This window comes from Salmo trutta, chromosome 21 (genome assembly GCF_901001165.1).
Source record: "Salmo trutta chromosome 21, fSalTru1.1, whole genome shotgun sequence".
NCBI lineage: Eukaryota > Metazoa > Chordata > Actinopteri > Salmoniformes > Salmonidae > Salmo > Salmo trutta.
The window spans coordinates 25,916,250-25,943,674 of record NC_042977.1 but is presented as its reverse complement, the minus strand read 5'-3'; the positions used below and the strand labels follow the sequence as shown (position 1 = coordinate 25,943,674).

Below are 27,425 nucleotides of genomic sequence, written 5' to 3'. Positions count from 1 at the left end.
CTCTGGTTGTTCGTAAATTCAGAGCATTGTCAGATTGTCCATTCATAAATTCAGAGCCTTTCGCTCTAAGAGCGTTCCGAGTGCACACTGGATGCTCTGGCCGAGGAGTAGGGTTGATCCGAGCGTTCTGACCTCACAACGGCAGTCAAGCACCCAAGCTAACTGACTAACGTTGGCCAACTTGCTAGCTACTTCCAGACACAAATGAGAGAACACCTCACTCTGACCATTTTACTCGACCTAGAAGAGCTGGTTAGACTGTTTTCATGTTATCCAGAGCGTTGGTGACTTTGACTATGCTGCTTGCAACAATTTTTGGAGTCCCTTGGGAAACCCAACTACCGAACCATCCAATGATGGGATTTATAAAAACATTATCTGGGCTCCCAAAAGGACTGATCTCTATAATATATAAACAACCTTTGGAAAGTTCATATTCTGAGCTAGCCATTAAAAAAGTAAGGTCCACAGATCAGATTGAATCTGAACAACTCTTTAAATGGAACAGAATATCGAAAAATATGACCTTGGCATCCCGTAATCCGAACCATCAATTTATACATTTTCAGTTTGTTCACAGACTGTACTTAACACCAAGGAAATGTTTTATGAGATTTTCCCCAACTCCCAACTGTTCACTGTGTCCCCTAAATCAGGTAGACACATTCCTTCATATGATGAGGCAGTGCCCTGCAGTTTCGAAGTGCATGAATTAAAATATTAAATGCTTTGCATCTATTATGTTACTTAACAATAATAGCCCCTTGCATCTCTCAATCACTCAGATAAGATCACTGCTGGCAGGCAGCACTGCTGCAAAAACATTTAATATTATAACATGGTTTCCAGGTGGGGAGGATGCAGGTGGGTGGATGGGGACTGAGGGGGGAATGGTTTGGGGTTATCTTAGTACGTATTTCTTTGACTCTTTTTTTTTTACCTCTACCCCCCCAAAGAAAATGTACAAAAATAAAATAGAAAAGTCTCCTCTCCACCAACCAACACTGACAACAAGAATATGTTCACTGTCTTCTTCTGGTTGCACTGTACAACTGAACAGATCATAACCACATACTTAACAATGAGGCAGTATTTTGAATCACACGTCTTGAGATAAATACCAAAGACACGAGAGCACAAACATCGTCTTGATTCCTTTCTTTGACATGCAAGGCGCATCAGAGTAATTGCAGCAGGCGGAGGGGCTCTTCATTCAGCTGTGTTAATTGTGTGACGTCCTTCAGGTCAGGAAGCAGCACACACCGGGCCACATGGCGCCACACACAGCATGAAGGAAGGGGGCTCAACGGGTGGCAGAGAGTGAGCAACCAGCCATATTATTATTGGGCTATTATTGGCCACTGTGATCCTCTAATGGTACTGGGGGTTGAACCGCTGCTTCAGCCCCCAACCCACCCCAGGTTCCTGATATCACTCTCTGTGGCGGGAGAGAGAGCTAGTTTTGTGTTTGTATTTGTATTTATTAGGGATCCCCATTAGCTGCTGCCAAGGAATGGGAGTTTTGGAAACACATAATGACAGCCCACACAGTAATGATTTATAAGTATTTGATGCAGCCATCATGTCTATAATTAACACAAATTACGCTTGTGGAGAGGAAATGGCAAGATATATACAAATTCTAATGTTTGGACACAGCTACTCATTCAATGGTTTTTTACTATTTTCTACATTGTAGAATAATAGCAAAGACTATTATTATAAAAACTATGAAACAACACATATGGAATCATGTAGTAACCCAAAAAGTGTTAAACAAAACTAAATATATTTTATGTTCTTCGAAGTAGCCACCATTTGCCTTGATGACAGCTTTGCACACTTTTCGCATTCTCTCAACCACCCTAATGAGGTAGTCACCTGGATTGCATTTCAATTAACAGGTGTGCCTTGTGGAATTTCTTTCCTTCTTAACACGTTTGAGCCAATCAGTTGTGTTGTGACAAGGTAGGGGTGGTATACAGAAGATAGCTCTATTTGGTTAAAGTCCAAGTCCATATTATGGTAAGAAAAGCTCAAATAAGCAAAGAGAAACGACAGTCCATTATTGCTTTAAGACATGAAGGTCAGTCAATCCAGAACATTTCAAGAAGTTTGAAAGTGTAGTCTCAAAAACCATCAAGAGCTATGATGAAACTGGCTCTCATGAGGACCGCCACAGATTTACCTCTGCTGCAGAGGATAAGTTCAGTAGAGTTAACTGCACCTCAGAAATTGCAGCCCAAACAAATGCTTCACAGAGTTCAAGTAACAGACACATCTCAACAACTGTTTGAGATGAGACCTTCATAGTTGAATTGCTGCAAAGAAACCACTACTAAAGGACACCAATAATAAGAAGAGACATGCTTGGGCCAAGAGACACGAGCAATAGACATTAGACCGGTGGAAATCTGTCCTTTGGTATGATGAGTCCAAATTTGAGAGTTTTGGTTCCAACCGCCGTGTTTTTGTGAGACGCAGAGTAGGTGAACGGATGGTCTCCGCATATGTGGTTCCCACCGTGAAGCATGGAGGAGGAGGTGTGATGGTGTGGGGGTGCTTTGCTGGTGACACTGTCTGTGATTTATTTAGAATTCATGTCACACTACACCAGCATGGCTACCACAGCATTCTGCAGCGATACACCATCCCATCTGGTTTGTGCTTAGTGGGACTATGATTTGTTTTTCAACAGGACAATGACCCAAAACACATCCAGGCTGTGTAAGGGCTATTTGACCAAGAAGGAGAGTGATCGAGTGCTGCATCAGGTGACCTGGCCTCCACAATCACCCAACCTTAACCCAATTGAGATGGTTTGGGATGAGTTAGACCGCAGAGTGAAGGAAAAGCAGCCAACAAGTGCTCAGCATATGTGGCAACTCCTTCAAGACTGTTGAAAAGCATTCCAGGTTAAGTTGGTTGAGAGAATGCCAAGAGTGTGCAAAGTTGTCATCAAGGCAAAGGGTGGCTACTTTGAAGAATCTCGTTTTTGCGGTTTTCAGGATTTTTTTGTTGTTATTCTGTCTCTCACTGTTCAAATAAACCTACCATTAAAATTATAGACTGATCATTTCTTTGTCAGTTGGCAAACGTACAAAATCAGCAGGGGATCAAATACTTTTCCCCCTCACTGTATCTGCTCTGCCATTGTCTAGGGAGGAACATAAATTATCTTAAGTTTTACAGTGGCTGTTTCACAAATGGCACCCTATTAGCTATTTATTTGACTAGGCAAGTCAGTTAAGAACAAAAACTTATTTTCAATGACGGGCTAGGAACAGTGGGTTAACTGCCTTGTTCAGGGGTAAAACGACAGATTTTTACCTTGTCAGCTCAGGGATTCGATCTTGCAACCTTTCGGTTACAAGTCCAACGCTCTAACCACTAGGCTACCTGTCGCCCTACACAGTACACTGCTTTTGACCAGAGCCCTATGGGTTATTTGGAACACAGGCAGTGTGTGAGTCTGGAAGGTGGTCTCTTCAACACATTCAGAGAGAGAACTCCCAAAGGACATCTGAAGTACAGTATACAGCATCTCTGACTCCAGAGAGGACCATCCACTGCATGGGGAAAATGTGATGCTGGCTTCCCTGACATACTTGGCCTTCCACAGGCAGCAGGCTGCTTATCCTCTACAGGATTGGTCCCCCCCCCCACCCCCACACATAGGACGGTTGAGCTAACGTGCGCTAATGTGATTAGCATGAGGTTCTAAGTAACAAGAACATTTCCCAGGACATAGACATATCTGATATTGGCAGAAAGCTTAAATTCTTGTTAATCTAACTGCACTGTCCAATTTACAGTAGCTATTACAGTGAAATAATACCATACTATTGTTTGAGGAGAGTGCACAGTTATGAACTTGAAAATGTATTAATAAACCAATTAGGCACATTTTTAGGCAGACTTGATACAACATTTTGAACAGAATTGCAATGGTTCATTGGATCAGTCTTAACCCTTGCACATACACGGCTGCCATCTAGTGGTCAAAATCTAAATTGCGCCTAAACTGGAATAATACATTGTGGCCTTTCTCTTGCATTTCATGATGAAAAAAATGATGATGATGAAAAAAAACTATACTTTGTATTATCTTTTACCAGATCTAATGTGTTATATTCTCCTACATTAATTTAACTTTTCCACAAACGTCATTTCATTTCAAATGGTACCAATAATATTCATATGCTTCCTTCAGGTCCTGAGCTACAGGCAGTTAGATTTGGGTATGTCATTTTAGGCAAAGATTGAAAAAAAGGTTCCGATCCTTAATAGCTTTTTAACATAAGATGACAGCTCCACTAGTACAGTACAGTACAGTCAACTCTAACAAGGTGCCCTAGCTATCTTTCACTGCTGAATCCTAAAGCATGGGAAACTTTGAAGAAGAGCTTGCAGTCGTTCGCTCAGTTTTCTGCCCCACAAACAATATAACCACAGAGAGCCAAATACTTGTCAAAATCAACTGTTTTCCAGATTATCCAAGTGGTGCCTTTGGTTGTATAATAATGCCTCATCACAGTCTTGATTGAGGCAATATTATAGTAAAGGAGACTTAATTGGATCTGTATAAAATCGGGTTTCTCAACCCGGCACAGCCAGAAGAGGACTGGCAACCCCTCAGAGCCTGGTTCCTCTCTAGGTTTCTTCCTAGGATCCTTCCTTTCTAGGAAGTTTTTCCTAGCCACCACACTTCTATGTCTGCATTGCTTGCTGTTTGGGGTTTTAGGCTGGGTTTCTGTATAGCACTTTGTGACATCGGCTGATGTAAAAAGGGCTTTATAAATACATTTGATTGATTGACTGATTGAAGTTTCCAAGTGAAAAAGAAGTAACTCATTATTTCCGACTGAAACTTATCCTAGATACTTCACATTTTATGTTAAAGAGTGTCCAATAATATTAAGGGTCTGTTCAAAGATGTGGACACTGGTTTGGATGTCACAATCACCAATCACAGAATAGCTAACTATATGTGTAATTACAATAGTGTTGCATGAAAACTATCCATCAGTATGTTTCATATAGTAAATATTAATGAGAGTGGTTACGGTTAGTGAGTAATTGGTCTCTGAGGGAAAAGGGTCATTACACAGAGGCAAGTAGAGCAGATGGAACAAAGGGAAGAGAGAGAGACACAGAGATAGGAAAGAGAAAGAGAAGGGGGGAGAGAAAGAGGGTGAGAGAGAGTGTGGAGAGAGCATAGAAAGATATGGTAGCTAGCTATCCCATTCCCAAGCATACCGTCGAGCATTTGAATCACCACTGAGAATCATTTTTCCTGAAAAACAGATAAATAGATAATTGTAATTCCAAGGCAATAATCTGACAGACACACAGAGAGAAGTTCTTGCTAGACAGTATCAGAGTGCTGTCGACAAGACAGACCATGTCCAAAGGAGAGTGGGACTCAGCTCTCTCCTTTGATCAGTTGTCCTCTACTGCTTTTCTCTTTTTTCTAATGTCTTTTCAGAGCCAGCAACATACCCTTGACTACCTGAACAACTGAGATAAAGAACCATACAGTAACAGCATTACTCAAAAGCATTCACATTTAGAATCCTGACATTACACAATTGTTTCACATATTGTCTTTGCATTCCGGGTTCATAATCTGAACATACCAAATACTTCAACACTAGGGTTTCGTCCCTAATGGAACCTTATGCCCTAGTGCACTAATTTTGACCAGAGCCATTGACAAAAGCAGTGCACTATCTATATAGGTAATATGATGGGACACAGATTAGGTTTTGAAGTGTTCCTAATTACCAATAAGGTAACAACTATCCAACATTACAACCAGCTAATTGCAGCATTACCACAAAAATGGAAGAGGCAAGTGTAAGGGGGAGAAAGTAAGGAACTTGTCTGTTAGCCCTGCATTAAATACCACAATTGGTTAAAATTGTGAGAAATAAAAAAATATACCAGTTTCATTTAAGGACCAAAAAATTGACAGCTGTGCCATACAGATTGCTTGGGAAGAGATTTTCGATGTACAAATTCCATGGCACATGGTTTATGAACTGACACAAAATGCCAGATTCAAAACGTAGAGTTTTTCTATTTAAATTATTATACAAAATTCTTGCAACCAAAAGAATGTTATACAGTTGAAGTCAGAAGTTTACATACACCTTAGCCAAATACATTTAAACTCCGTTTTTCACAATTCCTGACATTTAATCCTAGTAAAAATTCCCTGTCTTAAGTCAGTTATGATCACCACTTTATTTTAAGAATGTGAAATGTCAGAATAATAGTAGAGAGAATGATTTATTTCAGCTTTTATTTCTTTCATCACATTCCTAGTGGGTCAGAAGTTTACATACACTCAATTAGTATTTGGTAGCATTGCCTTTAAATTGTTTAACTTGGGTCAAACGTTTCGGGTAGCCATCCACAAGCTTCCCACAATAACTTGGCTGAATTTTGGCCCATTCCTCCTGACAGAGCTGGTGTAACTGAGTCAGGTTTGTAGGCCCCCTCAACATGATGCTGCCACCCCTGTGCTTCACGGTTGGGATGGTGTTCTTTGGCTTGCAAGCCTCCCCCTTTTTCCTCCAAACATAACGATGGTCATTATGGCCAAACAGTTCTGTTTTTGTTTCATCAGACCAGATGACATTTCTCAAAAAAGTATGATCTTTGTCCCCATGTGCAGTTGCAAACCATAGTCTGGCTTTTTTATGGAGCTTTTGGAGCAATCAATCGATCAATAATATAATAATACTCTTAGCAAAAATTTTTTTATTTAATTTACAATCCGTAGAAACTATGAGAATAGAAAGGTTCAGAACTTTTGTAAAACATCACAGAACAGTTGAAAAATATGTGACAAATAGAAATAAAAACTGGATGGTGTTCAGAGATAGATAGGAGGGGTTGAGGGGAGCTGAAGGGTGGAACAAAAAAAACCCCCAAAAACAAGAGAACTAATGTAAAATATACTGTGTCCGTAAAATGTATATAGGTTCAGAACTTTTGTGAAACATCACAGCACAGTTAAAAATATATGACAAATCGAAATCAAAACTGGATGGTCTTCAGAGAGAGATGGGAGGGGTTGAGGGTAGCTGAAGGATCTGACTTAAAAACAAACAAAAGATAACTAATGTAAAATATACTGTGTCCATAAAATGTCTATAGTACATATAAGCTGTATGTATAAAGGGAAGAAAAAAAAAATATATATATGGGGGATTGGAAATGATGCAGACAATTACAATGATAGAAAGCACAGTCTATTTGCAATATACACTCCCCCTAAAAATGTAAAATAATAAAAATAACAAAAATAAGGTATCAACGTCTGTAACCAATCAAACAAGGACCTACTCTCTGTCACAACGTCCACAGAAGGTGGCGCCTCTCCTCGGTCGGGCGGTGCTCGGCGGTCGTCGTCGCCGGCCTACTAGCTGCCACCGATTCATGTTTCTGTGTCTTTTGGTTATGTCTGTTTAGTTCTGCACCTGTTCCTTGTTAGTCATTAGTGGGGGGTATTTAGTTTGTCTGTTTCGTTTGGGGATTCGTGCGGGATTGTTACTTGTCATGTTTATTGTGGTAGTCAGGATTTTCTTGTGTTCTTCTACGCCGCGTATTTTTGTTAGGCATTAGGGTTGCCGGGCTGCGCCCTGTCTGTGTGGATTTTGGAGCTGTCCTCCTGTGTATTTTGATTGTGCACCCTGCCTTGCTGCGGCATATTTTCTTGTGGATTATTAAACGTCTGTTCAACGGACCTCAGTCTCCTGCGCTTGACTCTACCCCATCCTGCTATCTAAGGATATCGTGACACTCTCTGTAACTATTTCCTGGTTATTGGCCCTCTGTAAAAAGGTAATTCAACAACAATGAGAAACTTTCTTGCTGGGTTATGATATGAATCATGATATTTCAGGTGTCTTCTACAATAGGAGTGACAAGCCACTGAGGGTTCAATATCTTGCTATTGTCCCTTCTGAAGTGCAGAGATCCATCATATGATGTCTCCTGACAATCCTCTGTCAAACCATTAAAGGTCCACAGCTCTACCTGTCTGTAATGAGAGGGCCTCTTCTCCACCCGTCTCCCTCCCAGTGAGAATGGCAGAATGGTGAACTTACTAAATGACTGAGAGTTTGACTGTGTGATATTAGGTTGCTTCTTGTGTAAATATTTTCCGTCTGGATTTTAATGATTTGTGGCCCTGCTCTGGCCTATTATGACGCTGCCTGGGCCAGGGTGACACACTGAAACACACTGATGTCAAAGGCCTTCAAAAGTCTCCAATTCTCAGTGCTGTCAGGTTGTGAGTGAATGCCTGGCTGGACTTTGCTTTGTACTCCAGCACTTTGAAATTATACATGACTGTGGGGTTAAAGTACAGACTGTCAGCTTTAATTTGAAGGGTATTTTCATCCATATTGGGTGAACCGTATTGGGTGAACCTGAATGAATTGTGAATAATGATGAGTGAGAAAGTTACAGACACACAAATACCATACCTCCAAGACATGCTAACCTCTCACCATTACAATAACAGGGGAGGTTAGCATACCTCCAAGACATGCTAACCTCTCACCATTACAATAACAGGGGAGGTTAGCATACCTCCAAGACATGCTAACCTCTCACCATTACAATAACAGGGGAGGTTAGCATACCTCCAAGACATGCTAACCTCTCACCATTACAATAACAGGGGAGATTAGCATACCTCCAAGACATGCTAACCTCTCACCATTACAATAACAGGGGAGGTTATCATTTTTTGGGGAGTATGATATTTGTGTGTCTAACTGTTTCTCACGCATCATTATTCACGATTCAGTCAGGATTATCCGTTTTCATGGTAACATCCACATTAATGTAGTGTTTAGAAACATATTATATTCTTATTTACAATAAAAGTCACTGTCGCAATGCTTTTTGAGTTCACTGTAGATGCCAGGGTTAGCTTAGGGTTAGGGACATTGATTGCATGAGCAGCATGTAGACCTGGCTTTATGAATGGAACTGTTATTGGATGAATCTGATTAATTTCTTCACTTTAGTTAATTTGATGACGAAACTGAAGGACCATGAGCTACACTGTATCTACACATGTAGTCCTGTTTTATGAGTGGTTTGGGAAATAGAAAAATGTGGACAAATTATGAACACACCGTTGCAATAGTAACATCATTGTATACAATGTACCAACACTGCAGCAGCATTTTATTTGTCTAAGGCTTTTCTGAAATGATGTATGATTTGGTTCATTTGATTTAAAAGGACCCAAGCTGCTTATATCAGGCCGACAGGAAGAATCGAGACATAAATAGAATACCCATTAGGCCTGTGCATTGTAGTGCTTTCGCGATTGGCAAAAACAACTCAATTGAAATACAATAGCATATACAAGATGAATGTTCAAAAAGTCACAAATTTAACCTTTATTTAACTAGGCAAGTCAGTTAAGAACAAATTCTTATTTACAATGACAGCCTACCGGGGAACAGTGGGTTAACTGCCTTGTTCAGGGGCGGAACGACAGATTTTACCTTGTCAGCTCGGGGATTCGATCCAGCAACCTTTCGGTTATTGCCCCAATGCTCCATCCACTAGGCTACCTGCCACCACTAAGGAAACATATATAAATGTTGGACAAACTGCATTCTCTAGAGGGATGGAAACAGAAAAATCCATCAGATTGACAGCTAAAACCTCTCGACGATCGTTTTCAAAGCGCCTGTGCCAAGCGTTTTGAATTCTGTGTAGGAGGAGAGAGAATCTGCTCAGATGAGGTTATTTTTGGCTTTAAGGAAGCCGGCAAACAAAAGCCTGAGTCACAGAAATACATGCCAACACTATTGAGAGTCTACATAGACTCAACATTTTTCACTATATGGCGCTTTCTTTAAGGTTTGTGTGTTGCTCAGTAGGACATTATCATAAGAACATGTGTAATCATTGGATGCTCTCCTGTACTGTATGTGAACACTCATTGGTTTAACCCTAATATGCATAAACTATGGAACTAACACATTTCCATTACAGATGTGAAATTATTTAATATAAAATATCTTAGGACAAACTGACCGACATGTTACAGTACTAATCTTGATCAATAAATGAGATCAGTATGACACGTTAAGTCATTTGTCACTGAGGGCCCCTCGGGGCCCATGTTATGTTTTTTTCTCTTTGTAACGATTCAACAATTTAGATGTTAGTTTATAATGTGATTATAAACTATATGGTATATCAGACCGTATACCACGGGTATGACAAAACATTTATTTTTACTGCTCTAATTACGTTGATAACCAGTTTATAATAGCAAAAAGGCACCTCGGGGTTTGTGGTATATGGCCAATATATACCACGGCTAAAGGCTGTATCTAGGCACTCCCATAAGAACAGCCCTTAGCCATGGTATATTGGCTATATACCACACCTCCTCGTGCCTTACTGCTTAAATATAACACAGCTATTATGTGGTTTACTGGTAATTTACTAATAATACATTTTACAGATGAAATAATAAGAACCAGAATGTTGCATGGACCAGAATGTTGATGGTTGTCTCATCTGATTGGATACTTTTCCAGTAAGGGTAATACACCAGGAAGATATATTAACACTCTTGAATTCCCAGGTCTGAATTAGTTACTAAGCAAGGCACGAAAACCAGAAGCCACCACAGCCCAGACAGTGTAGCTATGCATCCCTGACAAATGGATTTCACCATGCGGAGCAAACTTGAAAAGGTTGTGACCGTAAGACGTTAATGGAGCTAAACAAGGCTGTGAAAGGCTCTATCAAGTATACTAAAAGGATATCAACACACTACTGTACCATTTACAGTTGATACAGGTCTATTTCAAGTGGTTTACAGAAAAGGATGCATTATTGTAATGTTTTCACATTTTCATGGCATTTAGTTTGGGTTGGGTTGTCAAAGTATGGCATGTGTGTGTATATGTAAGCAAACACACATACTGCTTCAGGGAATATCGCTGAAGGAAAGGAAGGACAGGACATGCCACCATGGAAACAATATGTATTTTAAAACTATAAACCTTGTTGCAAAATTGCTGCAAATGTATCTGATATTTTCAATAATAGCTTGCACATGGCTGAAATAAAAATATAGCCAACAGTGGCACTGCCATCTTCGGATGTTATCAATAAAGACACTGGTTAATATCAATAAAGGCACGGAGTCCTGGCTCACTCTGCCACTAACAACAGATACTGCTCTACTACTGGCTCAACATGCAAGATGGATACTACATACTTAGATAATAGACAGTCATACTTTGAATGTAAAATCACCACACATTTGTCCCCAGGGGCTGTGGCAGCTATCTTTGAAAATGGCGGCCAGCAGTACCATTATTTTACAATTCAGAAGGACTATTTCAAGATAAAGGCTCCAAGTTTGTCACAGAGCTAGATTTATGGACCCAGAGCTGGCCCCTGGGTTCCGTGGCATCCGTCTTACAATGGCCACTTTTGAAAATAAAATGTCACAGTTCCGAAGGCCTTTTTTGAGATAAACGGCACCAAATGTGGCACAGAGGTAGATTAATGTACCCCAAAAATATGTAGATATGGAAGCTCCACAGCTTTGGCCAATGGGGGCTGTGACAGCCGTCTAACAAAATGCCTTCAACCCCAATTAGGCTAGATGTTATACTGCATGTTATACTTTAGAGACCCTTGTGTACATCTAACATTTTTGTAACATGGCTGCCATTGGCTGATAGACAGCATTGGTTGACCATACACTTGAATTTAGGGTGTCAGGTCAGGTGAGATCCTTTTGCTTAGTAACCACTAGTAAATTAGCTAGTTAGTTCCAGGGCTTTTGATTATCTACTTACGCATCTCTTCGAAAGGTGTATATTCTGTCTGTGAGTGTGTTTGCCTCCACTGACCCAAAAATGATTAATTCTGAATGATGATTTTGGAGGTCCTTAGGGTGCAGGAAGTACACCTTTACCAGATGCTGTTCCAGATCAACAGTCACCACCAAAATTCCAAGGCATACTAAAATGTGACACAGCCTTTCATTTGTTCAAATTGCAGAATATTAAATTAGTGGAATACTTTTTTTCATGAACTGGTTGAATGTAAAATATTCTGTGTGTCAGGCACAGCTCTGACTAAAGCACAGCTCGAGAGAATTGTCCTGTTTCCCAGGTACAGCTGTAGTTAAGTCTGAATTTACTCCTGATAAGGACATTGCAAAGTAGCTTTAGTAGCCATTTATTTTCATGTTCAAGTAAAAGGTAGGATGTGAACCCTGGTCTCCCACTTCAGAACCCAACGTCTTATCCATTAGACCAAAATAAAGTTCAGTCTTGGGCTGAAGGTAGTTCAAAGATGCAGGCAGGGCTACCTCATTACGAGCATTCTAACTCACCTCCACTACACTTTTCTACAATTTGGCCAACATGAATGCTGTGTTTCCATCTGTACTCATTGTATTATACTGTGTGTTACTGTTGAACCTTGTGGTTTTTGGGAGATCCAGGGCAAGAAGTATAGGCCGTGACATAAAAAAAATCTGAAGAAGTATAGGCCATTTCTTTTTGTGGATTAGAAGTTTGTAAAATAGTGGTACTGTCTGCAGCCTTTTAGTACAATGGCTGCCATGGTCCCCAGGGGCCAAATCTGTGGTGGCTCCATATCCTAATCTTTTTAGGGGAACCCAAATCTACACTACTAAAAGTTTGGGGTCACTTAGAAATGTCCTTGTTTTCCAAGAAAACAATGAAATGAAATGCGTTAGGAATTATAGTCAAGACATTGACAAGGTTATAAATAATGATTTTTTTATTTAAATAATAATTGTGTCCTTCAAACTTTGCTTTCGTCAAAGAATCCTCCATTTGCAGCAATTACAGCCTTGCAGACCTTTGGCATTCTAGTTGTCAATTCGTTGAGGTAATCTGAAGAGATTTCACCCCTTGCTTCCTGAAGCACCTCCCACAAGTTAGATTGGCTTTATGGGCACTTCTTACGTACCATACGGTCAAGCTGCTCCCACAACAGCTCAATAGGGTTGAGATCTGGTGACTGTGCTGGCCACTCCATTATAGACAGAATACCAGCTGACTGCTTCTTCCCTAAATAGTTCTTGCAAAGTTTGGAGCTGTGCTTTGGGTCATTGTTCTGTTGTAGGAGGAAATTGGCTCCAATTAAGCGCCGTCCACAGGGTATGGCATGGCGTTGCAAAATGGAGTGATAGCCTTCCTTCTTCAAGATTCCTTTTACCCTGTACAAATCTCCCACTTTACTTCCTCTGTCCAGTGTCTGTGTTATTTTGCCCATCTTTTCTTTTTATTGGCCAGTCTGAGATATAGCTTTTTCTTTGCAACTTTGCCTAGAAGGACGTTTCTCGAACTAGACACTCTAATGTACTTGTTCTCTTGCTCAGATGTGCATCGGGGCCTCCCACTCCTCTTTCTATTCTGGTTAGAGCCAGTTTGCGCTGTTCTGTGAAGGGAGTAGAACACACCGTTGTATGAGATCTTCAGTTTCTTGGCAATTTTTCTCATGGAATAGCCTTAATTTCTCAGAACAAGAATAGACTGACGAGTTTCAGAAGAAAGTTCTTTGTTTCTGGCCATTTTGAGCCTGTAATCAAACCCACAAATGCTGATGCTCCACATACTCAACTAGTCTAAAGAACAACAGTTTTCAGCTGTGCTAACATCATTGCAAAATGGTTTTCTAATGATCAATTAGCCTTTTCAAATGATAAACTTGGATTAGCTAACACAATGTGCCATTGGAACACAGGAGTGATGGTTGCTGATAATGGCCTATGTATGCCTATATAGATATTCCATAAATAAATCTGCCGTTTCCAGCTACAATAGTCATTTACAACATTAACAATGTCTACACTGTATTTCTGATCAATTTGATGTTATTTCTTTCAAAAACAAGGACATTTCTAAGTGACCCCAAACTTTTGAACGGTAGTGTACCTCTTCTGCCATATTTGTTGTGTTTATAAAAAATAGGCCTTCTGAATTGTAAAATTGTATTACTGTCTGTGGCAATTCCGTAAAATGACTGCCAAGGCCCCTAGGTGCCAAGTCTGTGATGGCTCCATATCTAAGACTTTCAAGGGTACATAAATCTACCTCTGTGCCAAATTTGGTGTGCTTATCTCAAAACAGCACTTCTGAACTGTAAAATAGTGTTACCATAGTCAGCCATTTTGCAAGATGGCCACCTCAGCCCACAGGGGCCAAATCTGGGACTTCTACATATTCTCAGAATCTATAAATCTATTTCTGTTCCAAATTTGGTGCCTTCATCTCAAAACAGTCCTTCTGAAATGTAAAATAATGGTACTGCTGCTGGCCATTTAAAATAATTCTACCATGCCCAGAGGGGCCAAATCTGGGTTGGCTCCCAATCTAAACCTTTTCAGGGTATATTAATCTACCTCTGATGCTTTTATCACAAAATGCACAATTCTTTAACATTTTTCAGGTAAACAGCCCCACTATTAACAGAGTTTAAAATCAGAAACTTAGTGGGAACTAGAGTCATCCCCTATGTGCTTACAATATGAGCAGTGTGTTTATCTGTTAATAACAACACGTTTTACTGAACTCATGTTTGAAAGTGGAAAGCTGCTGAGTAAGTGGATGGAAAAGCGAAGCCAGGGAAGATACGTTTCCTGGAATACTAAATAGTGCATTGTAAAATGCTCAGTCTCATGGCTCTGTGACAATATCACTGAGATCATATCCACCACCAAGACCATTCATTTTTGAATTTGGAGTAAAGAAGCAGCGATTGAACATTCAAAGCTAATTCATCGGAAACAAACAATTTTCACTGCGTTGTGTTCCCATGACTGGCTTGTCTGTGAGAATCACTGTCAAGCAGGCGGGCTAGATGTTCAAAAGCCATCCCTGAAGCAGCAAGACAGACACATCTCTTATCTAATCTTAGTATTACAGTAGATCTACAATAGAAAACTATCCTTTCCACAGTAGCAAGCCAGAGAATCATGGAAATGAGCTAAGGGGCTCTCGCTGGTCAACATTGTCAATTAAGTGCTGCTGGCTGTTTCTTAAGACATGGTGCATCAATGTAATGGTGGTTTCGAGGCTGACACTCCAAGACATTGAATAACATTGTGTAACGTAATGGTGGTTTCGAGGCTAAGGCTCCAAGACATTTAATAACACAGTTCATAACTGACACACACTCTAAGGTGTGCACTCGAAGAAAATGTATATCTGATTGAACACCCTCAAGGCTAATATGGTGCCCTCTGAATGAACCCTGGTGACAATAATATAATTTTGCTCCCCAAAGTAAGGGGCTATTGCCTGGCCAAGCCAAATTCTCAGATTTATGACAAAATGTCAGTTAATAAAAGGTTCAGATGCCAGCACATCAGCACTTGGTACTCACTGATAGGCATATAGGTGCCAGACAGACTACTTCTATTCAAAACAGTATTTTCTAATAGTATCTTTAACAGTCTTTAAAAAGACTAACAGTCTTTAAATCACAGCATTGAGAGAAAAGACAAACTCAACTCTTACAATACTTTGCCAAGGGAAATCCTCAAAGCTAACACCTTTGCAACACAGAGTAAGGACATCTATTTTGGTCCTCTAGTGTACTACCAAGTCCATTATAGTTAGTTGTTCTCCTGAACCTAGGTATAGTCCACAGTTATCCAGTCAGCAGGTCCATGTTCCTGTAAGGACATACCAGGAGGAGGAGGCAATGCTATTTGTGTTCAGGAGGGAGAGTACTGATGATCACCCAGCTGGCAGTGGAAGCAGACGCTCTGATGGCAGCTCCATTAATCAAAGCAGACAACGCCATGAGGACACCGCTCATGTGCTCTCCAGATCGGTATCACTTGTCTTCTGCACACTGACCTCATTCATTCATTAATCTGGCTCTGGGATGACATTCAGGGAGTACATGACCCACGTGTACACACCTCACTGTCTTACAGCCTCCTCTATCCCATTACAGTATATGACCTGTACATTGCAAGTCTGAACAGGTCAGTATGAGTCCATGGGTTGATGGTGAGACTCAATTATTATCTGTTGCAGGCTATCAATCAATATTTACCGGACACTTACAGCTTCTTTGTCCAGTCTAGCATCGAGTGATAAGAAATGGTTTGGTACTGTTTGGAGGTTGTGTATTTCTATGACACAGGTGTTTGCAATGTACGCATATACACTTCCTGTCTGTTGTCAGAGGTCAACAATGATGTCATCCCATTTGAGTACAGACATCCATAATACATACAGTCGCATTAAAATGAGAAAGTGCAAGAAAAAAAATGTCAGAAAAAAGAACTTCCTGGAGGCTTTATTCTCCAGTACGCCAGGGATATACGTCAGAGCAGAATCTCTGCCTTTCTGAGGAAAGAAACGCATTTCCCGCCCACTCACTCTTATGATTCATCCCAGCCTGCACAGAGCGTGGGCTCAGCCTGCTTTCTCTCTCACACAGAAAACAGCCAGCTCCAACCCTCTTTCCCCTGCAATTCTGTTCTGGAGGAACCTCCATCTGTTTCTATACCCAATGCTAAACGTTGCTCATATAAGATATGAATATGCATACATTCAAATGGTGTGGATGGAGGGAAGGTGTTGATGCTGATGCTGAGAGGAATCAGAAAATGCAAAGATGAGTATCTGGATGAAATACGTTTTAAGTAAAGATTGAACACAGAAATACATTCTATATGTAATCCCTCTGTCACGTAGAATAGTCCCTTATCAGCTGAGCATCAATGTGAATACAAACATAATTTTTTATTCCCATTTCTGGCAATGGAACAGAATGTTGGCTGGCTGAGTCTATAGATTTTGATATATAGATTAAAACATACTGGATCTACCATTGCAATTAAACTAAATCACCATGCATTAACACACCACAGTTGAAGGATATGGAAGGAAAGGGAATGGACAGGAAAACAGAATATAAAGACATTCATACAGTATAGGTAACTTCTCCATCAACTCCATACATTATCCACTTATGAAAAGCTTTTATTACTTTCAAAAAGAGGAAAATCAAATTCCATCATTTGAAAGTTGTCCTCAACATTGGAAACCAAAACTATATTTCCAACAACAAGCTTTAATTCCAACCAACCAACCAACCAACCAACCAACACTCCCTTGAGTCTTCATGCTATGTAGGTTGTAAAAGAGTTCGAGCTAAATTTCAAGAGAGATCCAACATTTGTGTTCCACATGAAAACACGTCCTAAAGGCATGCACTATCATTAAAGTGCTTCTGTACTTTCCATCCTCACCAAACAAAGAGCAAGCAAATATCAAAGGCCTGTAGTGCTAACATATTTATTAACTTGGAAAATGTGCTAGCTATCCGACTTGATTTACATTTCCTGAAAGAGCACAAACACTAGAAGCAGGGAAAGAAAACCCAAATTGAAGACATAGATGTCCTTGGTCCATCATTTGCTCAAAACATTTTTTTCAACCTCTCCCTGTCCGAGTCTGTAATACCAACATGTTTTAAGCAGGCCACCATAGTGCCTGTGCACAAGAACACTAAGGTAACCGGCCTAAATGACTACCAACCCGTAGCACTCACGTCTGTAGCCATGAAGTGCTTTGAAAGGCTGGTCATGGCTCACATCAACACCATTATCCCAGAAACCCTAGACCCACTCCAATTTGCATACCGCCCCAACAGATCCACAGATGATGCAGTCTCTATTGCACTCCACACTGCCCTTTCCCACCTGGACAAAAGGAACACCTATGTGAGAATGCTATTCATTGACTACAGCTCAGCGTTCAACACCATAATGCCCTCAAAGCTCATCAATAAGCTAAGGACCCTGGGACTAAACAGCTCCCTCTGCAACTGGATCCTGGACTACCTGACGGGCCGCCCTCAGGTGATAAGGGTAGGTAACAACACATCTGCCACACTGATCATCAACACAGGGGCCCCTCAGGGGTGCATGCTCAGCCCCCTCCTGTATTCTCTGTTCACTCATGACTGCACGGCCAGGCACGACTCCAACACCATCATTAAATTTGCCGATGACACAACAGTGCCTGATCACCGACAACAACGAGACAGCCTATAGGGAGGAGGTCAGAGACCTGGAAATCATATTGAGAGACATGGAAGTCATATTGAGAATATACATTTTACTCCGCGTCATAACTGCACTTGGTAAAAACAAACAGAAAAAACATTAGTTGTGAAAATCCACTGAACAGTCTGAAAAAGTAACTTAATGATGAATATACTGCAGCTAATTGTTCAGTGCACCCAGACATGTTTTAATCCTGAAACAGTCAGCACATCTTTAGCATATCCTCTGGCTAGATGTAGCCTAGCTAGCGGATGAGGCACATTTAAATAAGGAAGAACACATATATAGGAAATGTGAAATCACTCTGGGTGAAGAGAGAGAAGAGAGACCAAGCTGAGAGGAGGGGGAAGAAGCCCTTCTGGTTTTTAGTCTTCAAAGTCTGAGTTAATCTGGCCTCTGAGCAGCATCCTGCTTGTTAATTACTGCTAGCTAAGGAACTCACGTGCACACTAAGAATCCTGCTGCTCGACCCTAAAAGTATGAGTCATATCTTAATTACTATGGGAAACATTTATTCATCAAATGGCCTGTTTGTTCCCTGTGGATCCACAACGATCCACTCCTCCAGTCTTATCCCCCTGTTCAGAGCTCTGCAGGTGGCTCTAAACCTGGCTACCATGAATTCATGTTTGGAATGAACCATGGTGGCTCTGTAGAAGTGTTGTAACAAAGCAATAGTCTCTACGTCACATGTTTATTTTGCTCTGCATCTATCTACTCGCCCAGGGTTTAGATTAATCCGTTTGCTGAATACTGTGCAGCTCTGTAGAATGGACTCTTGTAAATAAGAATTTGTTCTTAACTGACTTGCCTAGTTAAATAAAAGTTAAGTAAAAAAATATAGTGCACTACTTTTGACCAGGGACCATAGGGTTCTGGTCAAAAGTAGTGCACTATGTAGGGGGGGTCGTAAAGAAATTGTGGTAAAATGAAAAAAATACTATAGTAAGTGCCTATTAAGTGGCAAATGAAGTAAGAGGTTGAGGATTTAATCTTAAATCAGCCACAAATCCCATTGTGACAGGGGGAATGGAAGCTTGTGTGCAACAGGGAGTGGCAATTGAATGCAAGCCTCATTAAAAAAAAAAGTTAAAATCTTTCTAGCTTGTCTATCTGTGGGTAACAGGGTTGACATGTTATGCTCGACACACTCAGTTTTCCACCACAAAACACCAGAAAGTGACCAGAAAGAGTAGAACCAGCTCACCTACTGTTACACTATGATTTGCAGTGTTGTGTTCTTGACAACCTAAATCGCGACCTATTCAAGACCAAGACCAGAGCAAATCGAGTCTGAGTCAAGACCAAGACCGAATGGGGGGTCAAGACTGAGTAAAGACCGAGACCAGAAACGTCCAATTCAAGACCATGATTGTATTTTTGTCAAATCACCTCCATAATAAGAGTTAATAATGTCCAGTTTTTCTGTGTTCACATTTCAGAACAACCTATGGATTCTTTAGACATTCAGAATAGATAAACAAATGCATGCAGAGGGAAAATAGAGCCACTCTACAAATTATTACTAACCCAAACACAGTGGGAAACAATGGGCCTTCTACACCTTCAGAGAAGGGCTAAGGATGTAATAAAATAGTGATGATAATAATAATATAATAATAATTATCATTATATTATTTTCAATTATGTTCTTATTTCATCTCTTCAGTTTCTTGGTGAAAGGAAAGGGTTTTCTTTGCTGGTCTCAGGGGAGATAAATCTAGCTAGCTAAGTCAGCCATTGGCTAAGCCATCAGAAGCTAGATCAAGGCATCTGCCATTCAACTTTATTTGGGCAAAATGTTTGAGTGACAGTGGAATCAAGCAATCACATTTTGACTTAATGGGTGGGACCGTTTTTACAAAAACTTAGATTTCCCACGGACTAGCTAGCTAGCTTTTGTTGTTGGCTAGTTTGCAGCAGCTGTTATCAAAGAGGATGTTGTTCATTTGTTAGCTTCTACCTTTTCAAGAATAACTTTCAACAAGAAGAACTTTCATCATCTGGTGAGTGGAACTGTGTTTTTTATTGCTGCGCGGTTGCTGTTGTTAGCCATCTCTTTGAAAATAACGTGTGAAACATTGTTGCATTTAAAGTGGAACTGACAGCATTTTAGCATCATGACATTATTATTAAAATCTGTTCATATACTCCCCTAGGAAGAATATGACACTTTTTAAAACATTTTTGGACAAGCAACCACTTAGACATGGTCATTTTCACATTTTCATAAATTCTTAGAGGGTTAGGGAATTACGTATACTAAGGCATTTGTGAAAACTCTATAGCAATATAGAGTGGCAAAGTGGCGATGCTTTTGAACAATTAATAGACACTGCAGTAAATAAAACTGAATAAAAACATCTGTCTTTTCCAGGACCGGTCGGTGTCTACACAGACCGGTGCGCTATAGCCAATCAGAGCTACAGTAGGCCTTTATACAAACAAGCCATTTGCCACATAGGCTTGCCATCATTCACTTTGAACCTTACTATGTGTTTACAGGCAGTTGCAACAGCGCAACGTTAGATCATTAGAACGCATTTGCCAAAAGCCACAAAATACATCGCAAATATGTAAACACCACGGTAGTCCTCTTACATTTTGGGAACTGTACAGTCCTATTGATCAAATAACCATGAAAAGGCAGGCTCTCTCTCCCTCAATTATGCACATCAACAACAACAAGATCAACAACTAATGCTATCCAGAGCAAGATGAGCTAAAATCTAACGAAGGAACATTAAATAAACCGTCTCCAACTTTTTCAGCTAGTTGGCTGTCAAATATCTGCAGCTTGCCTGCCAATGCATGCTTGTCCCAACCAAGCACTCAAGCTAAACATCTAAAGTTGGCAAGCTTGCTAGCTATCTACTTCCAGACACAAATGAGAGCACCTCACTTTGACCATTTTACTCACCGTAGCAGAGCTGGTTAGGCTGTTTCAATGTTATCTGGAGTGTTCTTGCTTTTTTGGGGCAAAATTTACTGACACCGGTCATATTCAGCAGGTGTTGCGCGTTCGTAAATTCATCAGCTTTTCTGCGCTGTGGCACACTCAGCCGAGAGTGCTCTGAAATCATAGTAGAGTGAGTAGCCAGAGTGAATTTGCGAACACAAAAGATATGCTAACTGGATAACAGTCGTTCAAGTTCTTGCTAGCTAACCAAATGATACCTGCATCTCTAGCTGTGCATAGTCACCTAAAAACAATATGAGGGGAAAAAGTCAGTCGGTCAGGCCACCTGTGATTTACAACCTGATAGCAATATTTTTTGGATTACCAAGAAATATATTGGTAAATTATATTAATCATGCATTGAACTGCATCCATTTATTCTGCCAACAATGCCTTTGTGTACGTCATGGAACGTTGATTCACATATAACCTACATACCTGCATACATTTGATATTTGTTACTGATATGATTGTCTGTATGTTTCATATCTGCAAAGTAGTTAAAACGCTGTCAGTTCCCACTTTAAGCTTTAGGTCACAGGTTACTGTGTGTGCTAAACGTGAAATGCTTTTTGCAAATGGAAGTAGTAGTTGTACATTTCGATTGGGAAATGTTTAATGGTTGTGTTTTTGTATTCTTAAGATTGGGACCTACTAGCTTATTATGTCTGAGTTTATGGACTATTTATTGGTTAACCTTTTTGGGCTAGGGGGCAGTATTCGGAATTTCGGATAACTGATGTGCCCAAAGTAAACTGCCTGTTACTCAGGCCCAGAAGCTAGGATATGCATATAATTGGAAGCATTGGATAGAAAACAGTTTCTAAAACTGTTAAAATCATGTCTGTGAGTATAACAGAACTGATATGGCAGGCAAAAACCCGAGGAAAATCCATCCAGGAAATGCAATTTTTTGATGTGAGTGGTTTTCCATTGAAAGCCTATTGACTATATAAGGGTTTAGGGCCCAGATTGCAGTTCCTATGGCTTCCACTAGATGTCAACAGTCTTTAGACATGGTTTCAGGCTTGTTTTCTGAAAAACGATGAAGAATAAGACCTTTTGGTAAGTGGTCTATGGAATCATGCAGTACTGGTTTGCGCGTGAGACTGTGTGCGTGCTCTTCGTTCTTTTTCCTTTCTATTGAATATGCTATTGTCCGGTTGAAATATTATCGATTATTTAGATAATTGACAACCTGAGGATGAATTATAAACATCGTTTGACATGTTTTCGACGAACTTTACCGGTACTATTAGGATGTATTCGTCTGCATGTTTTGACCGTTTACTGAACAAAACACGCCAACAAAACAGAGTTTTTGGGATATAAAGAGGGACTTTATCGAACAAAACAACCATTTATTGTGTAGCTGGGACCCTTTGGATTGCCAACAGAGGAAGATCTTCAAAGGTAGGTGATTTATTTTATCGCTATTTCTGACTTTCGTGACGCCTCTGCTTGGTTGGAAAATGTTTGTATGCTTTTGTATGCGGGGCGCTGTCCTCAGATAATCGCATGGTATTCTTTTGCCGTAAAGCCTTTTTGAAATCTGACAAAGCGGCTGGATTAACAAGAAGTTAATCTTTTAACCGATGTGTAACACTTGTATTTTCATTAATGTTTATTATTACTATTTTTGTAATTTGAATTTGGCACTCTGCAATTTCACCGGATGTTGTCGAGGTGGGACGCTAGCGTCCCAATGAGCCAAAAGAAGTTAACATCATGCTGTGTGTGACTGCTGTCTTTCTATCGGCCCTATGCAGTGATGGAGTGTTGCCTGGAGAAGTAGGTATACTCTAGTTTTCCCAAACAGCCCGCCCAGTGATGGAAAATCCTTTTTATTCATTTTCCTATAGATTTTTCAGATTTTCACTCTCAATTAAAATAGAAAAAATACAAATATTTGAGGGTCTAAATCCACAACAACGCTTACACCACATCAATCTGATTGGGTGGGTCTGTCAAGGCCTGGCTCCCCAGTGGGTGGGCCTTTGTCCACCCAGGCCCATCCATATCTACACCCCTGATACAAACTGTGCATGATGGTAATTGCACATCACAAATAGCCTACTAACCTACACTTAGGAATACACTTTTTCAATACCTGGTTGCATACCCATTGTTGCCTTTGTTAGCATTTACTGGTAGATATCATGAATTTAAACATATTTCCTACTCTACAGTCTACAGATGTATTCTTCTGTGAGCTGCTCCATTCTAAAACCAGTTGAGAGCTGCACAGTCTTGCTGCCTGCAGATGATATTTCGTTAAAACTAGGCTATGTGCACGTGAATATATTTCACTCGCTTTGCGATTGTGTAGGCTACTTTGTGCACGCTTTTTCTATTGTACTACATAATTGATAAGTTGTATACCTCCACTACACTACTTTGATACGCATCAGTAGGGATTAAGAAGTGAGTATACGCAATGCACACTGAAGAAAAAGTGGGTATACGGTTTATACATGTGTATACCCTCCACTACACCACTGTCCCTTTGTGTTTACAAAAAGTGCACTCTCCGACATGAGTGCGCTGGTATTACGGTTGCTGTTTTTTCAGAATCACCAACGTGTCACACCCTGAAGGCCTATAGGTTCTCCACTGCGCAAACATGTCTAAAATAGTTAAAAGGTTGTTAAGATAATGTTTAAAGAAAGGAGTGTATATATTTGGCCTGGCGAAGCGGTTTTATGCGCTGACTGAATGGAAGCTGCTAATTATGAATGTTTTACTCCACTGGTCTCGGCTGGTCTCTGGGAAGAAATTGCGAGTCCTCACTGTCCGAGACCGAGGCAAGACCGAGTACAAATGTATGACTGAGACAAGACAGAGACACTCGAGACCGGTCTCAAGTAATACAACACTGATGATTTGACTATCAGATGTTCAGTGTTTCTTTTGAAAAAAAAAAAAGTTTAACAAACAATAGTTTCACCATATTAAAGAGTTCAGTTCACGTAACAGGGTTGACCTTAAAATTAGGGACAGACGTAAATGAATCACTAATAATTAATTAAATTCTAATCTTCAGAAATGACTTTATCAAAGCAACAAAATAAATAGGGCTTTACAATGATGGTAAAACTTAGTGAAATGTTGGAGTTAATTTGGTTAAAATCTTCCTAAAAGTGACGGGAGCGTTGCAAAATAAATGTTTCTTGGTTCTATTTTTGACCCATGATAAGAGCTGCAAGTCCTGCCTCTCCCATCCCCTCATTGGTTTTTAGGAGCATATATCCACGTGGGTGATTGAAAGATGAACTGAGGTCCACACTCCAGTCCAGTTGGTGGTGGTAATGCACCTTAAAGTTGGTTGCCAACCACCATTTAAAGTCCAAAGAAGAAGACGAAGAAAAAGAAGACTGGAGGAGAGATTACTAGAAACTAACTAGTTTAACCCTTTTATCTGTGGATTCATTGTCGGAGTAGAGGACCTTGTGCATTTCAGGTAAAATAACAACCCAATGTTTATGTCCCAGGACAAATCAGCTAACAACAGCAAGCTAGCTAGCTAAATTGCCATGAATTTCAAACATGCATTTCGACCTGTTAATATAGTTGGTTCAGAGTTCGTTTTGATATTTCAACCTGCGTGTCCTGATCGCGTTTGGTGTGGATGGACAAAATCAACATGCGTGCGAAGGTGCACGCAGATGCACGTGCATGCCTGGTCTAGTCAGCATGTGAGGGACATGTTGAAATGCTGAATTTTGGCACTTTAGCAAGTCTTTATTCATATATAAAAAAACTGATTTATTGAATTCTATATTAAAGAGCATATATTAAAGAGCACTGTAGGCGGTCATCCATGTACAGAAGACAACATGTACAGAAGACACCATGTACAGAAGACACTAATCACTTTTATGAATCTCTTAATATATTCAATAGGCAGCCTTCAACCAATATTTACCAGTATGAAAGATTGAGGAAGTCAAGTGAGCAGTATCAGTTGTAACATATTATGCTTGTCATCAACATGTCAAACCAATATGTGTAACGGTCTTCGTCGTCCTCGGATGAAGGGGAAGAGAAATCAGACCAAAATGCAGCGTGGTAAGTGTTCGTCATTTTAATGTTTAAACTGAACACTAATGCGACAAGCAAACAAAAGAACAACTGAACAGTTCCGTCAGGTGCAAAACACTAAACAGAAAATAACCACCCACAAAAACCCAAAGGAAAACAGGCTGCCTAAGTATGGCTCCCAATCAGCAACAACGATATACAGCTGTCCCTGATTGAGAGCCATACCCGGCCGAAACAAAGAAATACCAAAACATAGAAAAAAGGACATAGAATGCCCACCCCAACTCACGCCCTGACCAACCAAAATAGAGACATAAAAGAATCTCCAAGGTCAGGGCGTGACAATATGTCTTGAGACTGGTGTCAGCCTCAGAACCTTTAAGCTATAGTACTTGAATACAGTTTTGGAATTATGTTAGAGGCAGGTTAAAATGTAATGCTCCCACTCACTCCTCATTGCTTCTACTTCTACCTTAAGTCTACTGTAAATACACTACTTGCCCAAAACTCTAGATTTCCAGCGTGTATAATCCAATAATAAACGTTGCTTCCTTCTCATCTCATCCACTATCTACTATACAATCAGATCTCTGCCCCCCCCCCCCCACAACAACATCACTAGAAGACCAAAAATGACTCTTAAAATTTAATGAGCAGTGTTTCCGCCAGGGGCAAATGGAGCACAGATTCCTAGTGAGTGCCTTTCGCACCATGTATCTTACCTTCTGGTGCACTTAGACAAAAAAATCTCAGCTGAAAATGTTGGAAGCAAGAGTTTTATTTTCCTACTTTCGTTTTTTAACCACAGACCCCCCCGAAAAGATAGGTAGGTTGATGGAATCAGTTGGGCAGATTTTGGACACAAATGTGTGCTGTTAATTTGGCACAGCCCACCAAATTACAGGGGTCGGCTGTGAAAACACATGGAGTTTATTATGAGACAGTGTTAAAGCCCTCTGATGTTCACTTATGTGTCCGCACCACTATATTCTTCAAACTGACTAGAGAATGCTGCCCTGCTGTGGTTCTGATCAGACAGCCTTTGAGTACTTACACCCCCCACTCACCCCTCCTCTCCTCTCTAGCTCTCCAGCTTAGTGTCAGTGTGTCAGGGATCAAAGCGTGTTTCTTTACTCCATGTTACTCCATGTTGTTGCAGATTTGTTTCCAATTTAGTTTGTTCCTAATCCCGGGGCATCATGATCTCCATTTCATCAACAGCTACTATTTCTTGTTTAGCTGCAGGCTTTCCCTTCAAAACATAACATCACACTTGGTATTCTCATGGCATTGGTTGTGGTGAACTGAGAGCTCAATACTGCACGTAGAAGAAGATCAGCCAGACACATGTGCAGTGTGAGGTCACTGGCCTCTCTCCCTTATTGTGTCCCAAATGGCACCCTATTCCCTACTTAGTGCACTACTTTTGACCAGGCTGTCCCAGGCAGCTGCAGAGCCTCTGTGCGTCACTTTGCTCCTGTTGTCTGTCTGTTGTCTCTCACTCCCATGTGTTACACTAGTCCCTTTAATAATGCCACTTGAAGAATGTTTACATATTTTTTTATTTTATTTTACCTTTATTTAACCAGGTAGGCTAGTTGAGAACAAGTTCTCATTTACAACTGCGACCTGGCCAAGATAAAGCTATTTTCAGGTCTCTCCAGAGATGTTCGATCGGGTTCAAGTCCGGGCTCTGGCTGGGCCACTCAAGGACATTCGGAGACTTGTCCCAAAGCCACTCCTGCGTTGTCTTAGCTGTGTGCTTAGGGTTGTTGTCCTGTTGGAAGGTGAACCTTCACCCCAGTTTGAGGTCCTGAGCGCTCTGGATCAGGTTTTCATCAAAGATCTTTCTGGACTTTGCTCTGCCGCTGAAAAACATCCCCACAGCATGATTCTGCCACCACCATGCTTCCATGTATGGATGGTTTCAGGTTTCCTCCAGACGTGACGCTTGGCATTCAGGCCAAAGAGTTCAATCTTGGTTTCATCAGACCAGAGAATCTTGTTTCTCATGGTCTGAGAGTCCTTTAGGTGCCTTTTGGCAAACTCCAAGTGGGCTGTCATGTGCCTTTTACTGAAGAGTGGCTTCTATCTGGCCACTCTACCATAAAGACCTAATTGGTGGAGTGCTGCAGAGATGGTTGTCCTTCTGGAAGCTTCTACCATCTCCACAGAGGAACTCTGGAGCTCTGTCAGAGTGACCAATGCCCTTCTCTCCTGATTGCTCAGTTTGGCTGGGCGGCCAGCTCTAGGAAGGGTCTTGGTGGTTCCAAACTTCTTGCATTTAAT

The 27,425-nt window shown here is 40.6% G+C and overlaps 1 protein-coding gene across 4 annotated transcripts in view; it reads right to left on the bottom strand.

Moving 5' to 3' along the window:
* The window catches only part of dlgap1a (discs, large (Drosophila) homolog-associated protein 1a), a 112,339-nt gene that overhangs the window by 48,326 nt on the left and 36,588 nt on the right, over window positions 1-27,425 (bottom strand). The window lies entirely within an intron of this gene.